Raw genomic sequence first — 11,603 nt, 5'->3', positions numbered from 1 at the left:
CTACATGTAAGAGAATTAGCATAAACAAAATACAAACATCGTTAACTTTTTTTTTAAATTGGCACGTGTAAAACTTTCATTTTAATTTTCTCACCCCATAGTTTGAGTTCGATAACCATTTACTTAACCACATTACTTTAATATGATTATTAAGTTCAACTAATTCATATTATTAAAACATCTAAAATACAAATATGTACTTTTAAAATTAATTTAAGTTCATCTCATCTCTCTTAAAAATTGCTACTTCTCAAAATTTCCCATTAAAAAATAGACCATATACCATATAAAATTAAATAATTGAAAGATCGGACTACGGAAAACCACACAACTTTTCGGAAAAATTTTGACCACCTGCACATGCACACAATCGTCAATAAATAAAATTAAAAAATAACTACTATTTTAGTATTTTAACTATTTTAATAAACGCAAAAATAGCACAGTATTTATACGGCGAAGTTATAAAAATTTGGAAGAACTAATAATGCACTGACGCATACAAAAATCAAACGAATACTAAATTTCATTTATCAAAAGCATTCGATAGTCGTGGCTCAATGATAACCATTTAGTCGCACGGCGAGGTTGTCACATATGCTATAGCATACAAATGAATGACTGATTTTATTCGAATAAAACCATTCGATAGTTGAAGTCATTCATTCATTAACCATTCGATAGTCTAATTCATTCGATAGTTCCCATCGCTAGTTTAGAGGTTCGATAAGAAGGGATTTTTCGAAATTCCAATTTCAAGAGGGTGAAACCACCCCTCAAATATTACAATATTTTTTATTTAAAAAACGGTCAAGTTTCCGAAAAAAAAACACCTAAACACGTATATTTTATTTTGATTTTTACATATTTTAAGATTTTTTAAAAATGTATACAGGGTGTTTCGAAAAATCTGGTCATTGATTAATCACGATCCTGCTTAAAGCGCTTGACGTAAAAAGCTGATTTTTGGAAAACGGATTGACTTTAGGGTCTAAAAACTCTTAATCACGTATATTTTATGTTGTCGTTTTACATATTTTAAAATTTTTTAAAAATTTATACAGGGTGTTTCATAAAATATGACCATTAATGCTTAACGTTTCGGGAACATTTTTTTAATTATTTTGTGTTATTCAAAATACTAGTAAGACAGATAGATATATTAATATTAAGAAATAAACATACATTTGTATATATTTTAACGTAACGTAGGTTTATTAAACAATCTCAATAATATAAAACAAGTCATATACAATATTTAATAAGTTTAAAAAATATCACAAGCTTGTTGCAAACATTACAAATAAAATGTAACTTTTAATACTGTTCTTCTACTTTTCCCAATTCTCCAGTTTTTCCATTCAAAAACACGATATCGCCGGTTTTAAACATTTTCGTAAGGTTTTTCACTCCCACTATACAGGGTAGTCCGTATTCTCTGGCCACGACAGCACCTAAGGAGAAAATGTGTGCATTGTTTTCGAATGAAGAAGAAAAAAACAAGAATTCAATTTGAATTTTACTGTGTACCTATATTGCTGAAACTCCTGAGAGTGATTCTAACAGATGATGAGTTTACAGATGATTACTTTAACGCCACGAAATCACAATAAAAATGTAAAGATAGTATGAACAGAAGACAACGGTCCTATTCCTTCCGGTTCTCTGTTCCTACTGCTCTAGTTTTAGAAATTAATTGTTACGCTCGGTTGGCTAGATCTTGTCAAGCCCACTCGGCACTCGGTGCCCACTGAGCCAGTATACAGGGTTGTTCACCACATACGACACGGAGTATTGTAGCTAAACGATGAGATTTTTACAAATTGTAAGTTTTGGGTTCGATGAAGGACTATTAGAGGTACAATTTAAAAATAATTTTACAAGATACAGAGTGTCCCAAATAAGTAAAAAATATCAAAGTTTTATTTTTTAAATGGAACACCCTGTATATTATTACATTTTTAGTTTCTACGATTAAAATAAAGGTAAATTTGATTAAGATTTATTATACTTACCGTTTTTGAAATATTTTCAATTTTGTGAAATTGCAGTAAAAATTTTAAGGCTTCATTTCTCCAAGGGTATCAAAATTTTTGATACTAAATATTTACTGAAGTTTATTTAGTGATCAGTTATTGTGTAGTAATAATAAAAATAATACTACCTTATACAGAGTGTCTAAAAATTTATTTTAAATAATTATTAGCTTCAAACGGCAATAACTTGTTTAATTTAAATGGAACACCCTGTATATTTTACTAGAATCAGATGCACAATTTAATTGTCTATCAAATTATATTAAACCATTTTTTACCTATCTCTTTAAGTTTCCGTAGAAAATGCATTTTCTTGTAATTTAGAACTTATTTATCAATATACCCATGGACTATTGACATTTTAGGTCATTTTTAAAGATGTACCAAATTTTTAAAGAGTACAGATACTAATATTGTCGATATAATTCGTTTATTTCATTAAAAAATAAAAAAAAAACTGTTTAAATATTTGTTAAAGAGGACCAATTAATATGATGCCGTATTCAAACTACATTAACTGACTGTTTGCGTTGATTAATAATAATTGCTCCAAATACTAAAAAACTGAATTTTGTATGGGCATTAGATAGTGTGATAAAAAGTAACACCTTAAAAATGATATTTCATTTTTTAATAAATGCTTATTTATAACAACAAAGACTTTAATTTGATAACTTATTATTATATTGATTTCTGACTCAAAAATCCACATTTATTTATAATAATTTATTAACGAACACAAATAAGTATGTCATTAATTAGTATATGGGCGGAAATAATGGTGTTATATTTAATTAATGGTATACTCTTTTATAAAGATTTAAATAGTTTTCTTTTTGCATACAAATGGGCTAGTAACAAATGGGCTAGAGTAATATTATCGTTTTGCTAAAAACGATAATATTACTAGTCTGTACATTTTGTCCATTTGTTGCTTTAAAAACAATCTAAAATGTCAATATTCCATGGATATATTGATAAATGAGGTCTAAATTATAAGAAAATGCATTTTCTACGAAAACTTGAAGGGATAGGTAAAAAATGGTATAATACAATTTGATAAACAATTTAATTGTGCATCTGATTCTCCTAAAATATACAGGGCATTCCATTTAAATTAAAGAAGTTGTTGCCGTTTGAAGCTAATAATTATTTAAAATAAATTTGTAGACACTCTGTATAAGGTAGTATTACTTTTATTAATGCAACATAATAACTAATCAATAAATAAACTTCATTTAATATTTAGTATTAAAAACATTGATACCCTTGGAGAAATGAAGCTTTAAAATTTTTACTGCAATTTCACAAAATTGAAAATGTTTCAAAAACGGTAAGGTTTAAGTATAATAAATCTTAATCAAATTTACCTTTATTTTAATCGTAGAAACTAAAAATGTAATAATATACAGGGTGTTCCATTTAAAAAAATACAACTTTGATATTTTTTATTTATTTGGGACACTCTGTATCTTGTAAAAATATTTTTAAATTGTAGCTCTAATAGTCCTTCAACGAACCCCAAACTTACAATTTGTAAAAATCTCATCGTTTAGCTACAATACTCCGTGTCGTATGTGGTGAACAACCCTGTATAAACGCTCAAATTGTAGATATTAGTTTAGTTTTAATCATCTGCCGATGATGCTAACATGGTTCGCGAAACGCGCGCTCAGTGTATAAGTAAAAGTGTTTTGGGGTATTGTGGTGATTTAGTGTTTTATTTTGATGTGTAATACCAAAGGTTCTAACCCCCAACTTTGATATGAGAGCAATGAATGACAATGAGAGTAATGAATGCCATCCCTCAAGTGGCAATGTGCAGGACAGCTGGCAAGAAGGATGGACAACAGATAGACAACAAAAATTACTGTATGGAACCCATGAGGAATTGAGAGACCTAGAAGAAGACCAAATCTAAGATGGGACCATGATATTAGGAACACAACCTAACCGAGAAACGGCTTATTAGATGCGGAAATGTGTTGGTACACGGACGGATCCAAAAACGATAAAGGATCTGGCGCAGGAATTTACTGCAGCACCCCAAAGACTGAGATCTACCACAGTCTTGGAAAACACACCACAATTTTCCAAGCTGAGCTATATGCTGTTGAAACCTGTTTGCAACTGCTGGTAGAACAGCAATACACCGGGAAAACAATAAGCATATTTTTGGATAGTCAAGCCGCGTTGAAAGCACTTGCGGCAACGAAAAGCACGTCTATGACGATTCTTCATTGTAAGAAAGTACTCAATAGATTAGGAGATAGGAACAAAGTATCGCTAATATGCATACCGGGACATGTCGGCCTAGAGGGAAACGAACCCGCTGATTCCCTCGCCAAAACTGGTGCAGGCTCGCCATTCGTGGGCCCAGAACCGACACTTATCGTACCAAAAAACCTCGCAAGAGACAGGCTCTGTGAATGGGTTAGGGTTGCGACGTTTCGGGACTGGTATGACAGTCCCGGACTGGAACATACCAAGACAATCCCTAGCAGGGCCATCCAAACATAGAACAGATGAACTCCTAAAGGCTGGTAGGAACGGAGCGCGTACGCTTTCTGCAGTATGCACGGGCCACTGCCGGCTGAGATCACACCAACAGAGGATGGGACTGGTGGAAGACGCCGAATGCCGACTCTGTATGGAAGATGACGAAACAATGAAGCACGTTATGTGTACCAGGTTTGAGGTGTTTGGCAAACCCCCGCTTGACCTATGAAATCTAGAAGACATATCACCCTCAGACATAACGGCCTATGTTAAAAGGCTGGGACTTGAGGGTGAACTTTAATGCTCTTTTTTTTATTAAAAAGCTTGTAGAAACTGAGCCACAATAGGCCCTCGCGGCCGCAGTGGAGGGTCCCACCTAGGACCCACTCTTAGAAATTTAGAATTTAGAATAAGTGGGAGGGGGTTAATCTCTGCCACCTTAGAGATCTATTGTGTCCCCCTTTCTTGAGTTATAACTAATCATACAGTCCCAGGACTTTCTACGGAGACCCGTGTCCCTCACAGTCGAGGAGCTACGACCCAGGCGGGGTAGACGAAACGGTAGCTTGTGTCGCCTGTTGGGTTTAGAGGTTGGAGGTAGGCTCCCGACCCTTGGAGGAGGTGTTAGCTTGTATGCCACTTGCGGAGGATGGTCTCACGCAAGTGTCAGCCACCTTTCCTGTAGTTCTCTTTGGGTTTGGCCCCTTGGAACTTTCATTGTTACTGTTCCCAGTGTCGCTAGGGGGTTTCACACAGCTTCACCAGTGATGTTTTTATTACTATTATTACCAGATCTCATAGTGTTTCTATGAGTCGCTAGGGACAGTCGGTCCACTTCTACAGAGCCCCGCATGTAGAAGTAAGGGGTAAAATACAATGGGGTGCCCCCCGGTGCCCCCAGGTTGAGGCTGTCCGTAGCCCCGCCCGGTATCGTTATATGTCTTGGTGCAATTCCTTGGCCACGACACTACAGTCGGGGACAAGACGATGAGTAAGATGCTTCTTAGACCAAGCCAAGTGCTAGGGATTCCCCCCAGCACCTGACCAGAGCTTCCCCACCAACGACAAGGTCTTGCATCTCCTAGGGGAAGGACCCACTCTTAGTCAAATACAATTATGAATTAGTCAAATATTTAGTCAAATATAATTATGAATTACGAATATTAGGAAGTGGCAGGGGATAACTTGGAGTACATAGTCAACAATAGACAGCAATGGGCCCAACTACAGAGAATTTAAAATATGTGAGGAAGCTACACCATAATTGGAAATGGTTGAATAAGCTGAAAATGATGATGATGATAGAATTACCTACCGTGTGATACTAGCCCACCTAATTCAGTAACAACACCAGATAGCATGGGAAAATATGGAGACCAACCAATATCTGTAGAGTATGTATCAGTATATCACCTAGTAAAAAAAATCCATTTAAAATCGAATTATTCATCATTATTTCCTTAAAACTGTGGAAAATTAAACAAAAAAAAAATTGGTCAAATGCGAGTCGGACGAAGGGTTCCGTGCCATTCATTATCTATACAATATTAGATACTATATTATTATAAACTTTTTCCGATTTAGCTAAAATTTTGAATGCGCGTATAAGTAATTTTAAAAAAATGAAAAGGTAAATATTTTTATTGATTTTTTGATATTTTTGTATTAATCAATAATAAACATGTAAAAAGTAAAAATAAATATGTAAAATATGTAAAATTTAAACAAAACGATTAAAAAAAAAAGTCGCCTTATTAGGATTCGAGCCTGCCTTACTACGGCTCCAAAGTCATAGTAGCGTAAAGTCCTAACGTTTTAACCATGCGGCCATCCAGGACTTGAAAAGATTCTATGTAAAATTCTTATAAAAAGATAATGTTTAGTGAAAGTACTTTTTTATTTATAAACGTTTATTTAATTCTGTTTTAGTATTTGAGGTTATAGGGGCAACATAGATACACTATCTGTGAAAATTTCAACTGTCTAGCTATAACGGTTCATAAGATAGACTTATTAATAGGGTTCTTAGTAATAGGGTTCCGTTTTACCTTTGGTACGGAACCCTAAAAAAACTCACTACAGACTGAAGAAAAGTATGCAGGGTTGTTTACCACATACGACACGGGTATTGTAGCTAAACGATGAGATTTTACAAACTGTAAGTTTTGGGTTCGATGAAGGACTATTAGAGGTACAATTTAAAAATAATTTTACAAGATACAGAGTGTCCCAAATAAGTAAAAAATATCAAAGTTGTATTTTTTTAAATGGAACACCCTGTATATTATTACATTACAGTTTCTACGATTAAATAAAATAAATTTGATTAAGGTTTATTATACTTAAACCTTACCGTTTTTGAAATATTTTTTCAATTTTGTGAAATTGCAGTAAAAATTTTAAGGCTTCCATTTCTCCAAGAATTATCAAAGTTTTTAATACTACATTACTGAACTTTATTTACTGATCAGTTATGTGTTGCAATAATAAAAATAATACTACCTTATACAGAGTGTCTAAAAATTTATTTTAAATAATTATTAGCTTCAAACGTATGCTTGTTTAATTTAAATGAACACCCTGTATATTTTACGAAAATCATGCACAATTTAATTGTCTATCAAATTATATTATACCATTTTCTCTTTTAAGTTTCCGTAGAAAATGCATTTCTTGTAATTTAGAACTTATTTATCAATATACCCATGGACTATTGACATTTTAGATTATTTTTAAAGATGTACCAAATTTTAAAAGAGTACAAGATACTAATATTGTCGATAATTCGTTTATTTCATTAAAAAATAAAATAAAAACTGTTTAAATATTTGTTAAAGAGGATCAATTAATATGATTCAGTATTCAAACTACATTAACTGACTGTTTGCGTTGAACAATAATAATTGCTCCAAATACTAAAAACTGAATTTTGTATGGGCGTTAGACAGTGTGATAAAAAGTAACACCTTAAAATGATATTTCATTTTTTAATAAATGCGTATTTATAACAACAAGAGACTTTAATTTGTTAACTTATTATTATATTGATTTCAAATCCACATTTATTTATAATAATTTATTAACAAACACAATTAAGTATGTAATTAATTAGTATATGGGCGGAAATAATGGTGTTATATTTAATTAATGGTACTCTTTTATAAAAGATTTAAATAGTTTTTCTTTTTGCATACAAATGGGCTGGTAATATTATCGTTTGCTAAACTGATAATATTACTAGTCTCTTCCCATTTAACACATTTGTTGCTAAAAAACAATCTAAAAATGTCAATATTCCATGGATATATTGATAAATAAAGATCTAAATTTTAGAGAAAATGCATTTTCTACGAAAACTTGAAGGGATAGGTAAAAAATGAGTATAATACAATCTGATAAACAATTTAATTGTGCATCTGATTCTCTAAAATATACAGGAGGGCATTCCATTTAAATTAAAGAAGTTATTGGAGTTGAAGCTAATAGTATTTAAAATAAATTTTCAGACACTCTGTATAAAGGTAGTATTATTTTATTATTGCAACACAATAACTGATCAGTAAATAAACTTCATTAAATATTTAGTATTAAAAACATTGATACCCTTGGAGAAATGAAGCTTTAAAATTTTACTGCAATTTCACAAAATTGAGAAATATTTCAAAACGGTAAGGTTTAAGTATAATAAACCTTAATCAAATTTACCTTTATTTTAATCGTAGAAACTAAAAAATGCAATAATATACAGGGTGTTCCATTTAAAAATACAACTTTTGATATTTTTACTTAAAAAAAAAAAATATCTTAAAAAATATTTTTAAATTGTTGCTCTAATGGTCCTTCAACGAACCCAAAACTTACAATTTAATCTAATCGTTTAGCTACAAATATATCCTCCGTGTCGTATGTGGTGAACAACCCTGTATATGAATATAGTGATAATTTTTACTAAAGTAATATACTGACCTTCATCATTCGTTCAGTAATACTGAATAATTCAGACAGCATCAAGCTCTCGAAAACTGTCAAGATTTAATCTTTTCTAATAAGCAAGAGCAAGATGACACATATTTGTAATCAAATTGGGACACTCTGTACAACGGATAGCACCAAATAATACAGGATGTAACAAAAACTCACAGTTTAGAATAAAATTACTTCTTTTCTGGAATTACCTTTTTGTAACTGGCCAATTTCATCCAAGTGTGTGATGACGCAGGCCCTCGCTTGGACGTTGCCCATACATGCAGTGGTACCAACGCATTTGGTGCCAGACTTCAACTCGATGGGTATATCGATTTCGTTGATCGGCTGTGGAACACCGTAAATCACTTCTGGGAACTTCAGTTCGGTCCATTTAGGGTACAACCTTTGCCGTTGGATTGCTCTGAGAAAAAAAAGGAAAAAATTTTTTTTTTTTTTTTTTTTAAACAGTTACGTCTACAAGAAATCGTACCACAGAACGTCAACGATTTCTTGTAGACGTATCTATTTAAAACAGGTGTTCTCGAATAGTTCAATTTAAATATCTTAAATAGTTTTTTTCTTGATTCTTTATATTTTTTTGCTTCCGACGACGGAAGAAAACTTTCGAAACGTTAAGCATTTTTTTTTCTTTGTTAGGCAAATTTTTTATTACTGTAAACACAACTCCTGACAAGCAGCGTCCGTTTAGGTTTAACGCAGAAGTGTTTACAAAAAATAACTATTTTATTTTGTAGATTTTTCTTGCAGTGCAGTGGCGAAAAACCCGCCAGGATTTTTTGGATAAAAAAAGGACTTTTATTAATGCAATGTTAAAAATATTGTTTCTAATCTATACTAATATATAAAATCCTAAAGTGACTGATTAATCACGATCCATAGCAAACCACTCAACGTAGAAGCTCCAATTTTGGCATACAGGTTGATTCACAGGGTGTAGAGGTTCGATAAGAAGGATTTTTCGAAATTCCAGTTCCAAGTTTAGATGTCTTTGGGTGAAACCACCCCTCCAAATATTACAACATTTTTTTTTTATTTATAAAACGGTCAAGTTTTCGAAAAACGCTTAAACACGTATATTTTATTTTGTTTTTTTACATATTTAAGATTTGCAAAATTTATACAGAGTGTTTTCATAAAAATATGACCATTAGTAACCACGATTCTGCTTATTCAGCTTGACGTTTAAAGCTGATTTTTGGCAAACAGTTGGCTGTGGGGTGTAGGGTTCGATAAGGAGGGTTTTTTTGAATCTCAAATTCCAAGAGGGGTGAAAACGCCCCTCAAATAATTACAATCCCAAGTAGCAAAAGAAATTCTAAAGAGTTGAATATTTTATAACAGTCGAATAGCGTTGTCTTTAGGACTGCTTGATTTTATTAAGCGTTTGGTTTCGACCATTCTGTTTTTAATTAAAGTTGTCATAATTAAACTATTTTTCCTGAAGTAAAAAAGAAGTAGAAAAAAGACTCAAAGTCTCGGTATGCCTTATATGATAAAATTGTGATTAACAAAATAAATTCGCTGTAATATCTGCATTATAAAACTGGTAATTTATAATATAACCTCTTTTAAATTAAATGGTATGCGTAGTTATTTATTTTGTTATTGTTGTTGTTGTAAAAGTAATATCTACGTACTAGTATAATCAATCACAGCTATTATGAATTCTGGACAAAGTTGGAAAAAGTTAACAAACGCAGTGGTAGTTATAAAGGGCATGTCAGAAAAAACTCCTCGAAAGTACGGTAAATAATCCCCAGACTTCCCTGGGTTCTCAAAAGCCAAAATCTCTCAGGTTGTCTGGTTTCTTCAAAGCATTGTTGCCACGTTGATGTTAAAGTTTTACTGTAGTAATGTTTGTATTGTTTTATTGTTGTTTGCATGCAATGCATGAAATGCATTGCGTGCACGAATCCATGAAAATCTGATCATGTTTGTTAGTTTAAATACTAATCAAATGTGATTTGGCAACATCTATTTGTCACAAATCTCAATATGTCCAAAATAGTTCTATAGTGCCTGGAAATTCTGCGTAATGATAGATATTTATCCTATACCGTTTTATTTTACAACAGACTTATTTAAGGGATTCATTGTGTGTAATAAAATGGTTGCATTATAATTCGCCATGTTTAAGACAAAAATTTTGTATGGCCTATGGCCGCCATTATATGAAGCAAAATTAAAAACATCAGAATAAATTGTAAAATGTTATTTTTGAAATTTATTTTGTGATAAGATTCCCACAGACAGTAAGAAAGCGGTTAATTAAATTAAAAACAAAAATTTTTGAAAATTTTATTTTATTTTATTGTTTAAATTTATACGTAAACCTTAATCGAAATTAAAGCGCTTTAATTTTGCCAAATACATACTATAATCTACCAGTAAAATTTTCTGCGCAACAAAAATTGTCTACTTTTCAAACCCTATTAATGATTTTTATATTACATATTTGTTGTACCTTCTGGCTCTACCCGCCATTTTCATTGTCAAGTTAAGTCTCCTTTTAACAATCCACATCCTCTAGATTCATTTTACGATACGCTTAAAATATAATTTGCTCCTAATATTCTTCGGTAAAAATAATATACTCTTTTTACCTCGCTAAATGATCAAATATTTTTATTGTTCTGTTTTGCTTAAGATGTGACCCATTATGCACATCAAAACAAGTTTTATAATAGTTATATAACGCTTTGTAAAATAGTTGCATAAAAGTTGTATACCCTTTTTACTAAAACTTTATACTACTAAACAGTTTGTATAAAAATGGGCCTTTTGGTTGTAAAACTGTCATATTACAGTCTTCATAATGCGTTATGATAATTGAGACTCTATAAAATTCATCATAGCTGTTTACTTCTGGCCTTATCAAATAAAATTTGCTACTTGGGATATTTAAACAGTTAGTCTTTCAGTAACTTAACTTGGACAAGTATAATTTATTTTGTTTTTTATATTCAAAATAAAAAAATCTTGGGTGTTCCTAAAAGTGGGGTAGTTGATTAACCACGATTCTGCTTAACTGCTTGACATAAAACGCTTATTTTTGGCAAACGGATTTTCAAAAGTCCAAAG

General features: G+C 31.7%; 1 long non-coding RNA gene across 1 annotated transcript; it reads right to left on the bottom strand.

Annotated features, from left to right (window-relative positions):
• Positions 1-1,192: 1,192 nt before the first annotated feature.
• On the bottom strand, positions 1,193-8,919 carry LOC115876166. Its single transcript, XR_004049112.1, has 3 exons — positions 8,711-8,919; positions 5,851-5,948; positions 1,193-1,454 (listed from the first exon to the last, which is right to left on the bottom strand). It is a non-coding gene; the product is annotated as an uncharacterized LOC115876166 (long non-coding RNA).
• Positions 8,920-11,603: the final 2,684 nt, after the last annotated feature.

This window comes from Sitophilus oryzae, unplaced genomic scaffold (assembly GCF_002938485.1).
Source record: "Sitophilus oryzae breed Bouriz unplaced genomic scaffold, Soryzae_2.0 scaffold_1420_pilon_pilon, whole genome shotgun sequence".
NCBI lineage: Eukaryota > Metazoa > Arthropoda > Insecta > Coleoptera > Curculionidae > Sitophilus > Sitophilus oryzae.
This window is presented reverse-complemented; position numbering and strand designations above follow the sequence as displayed.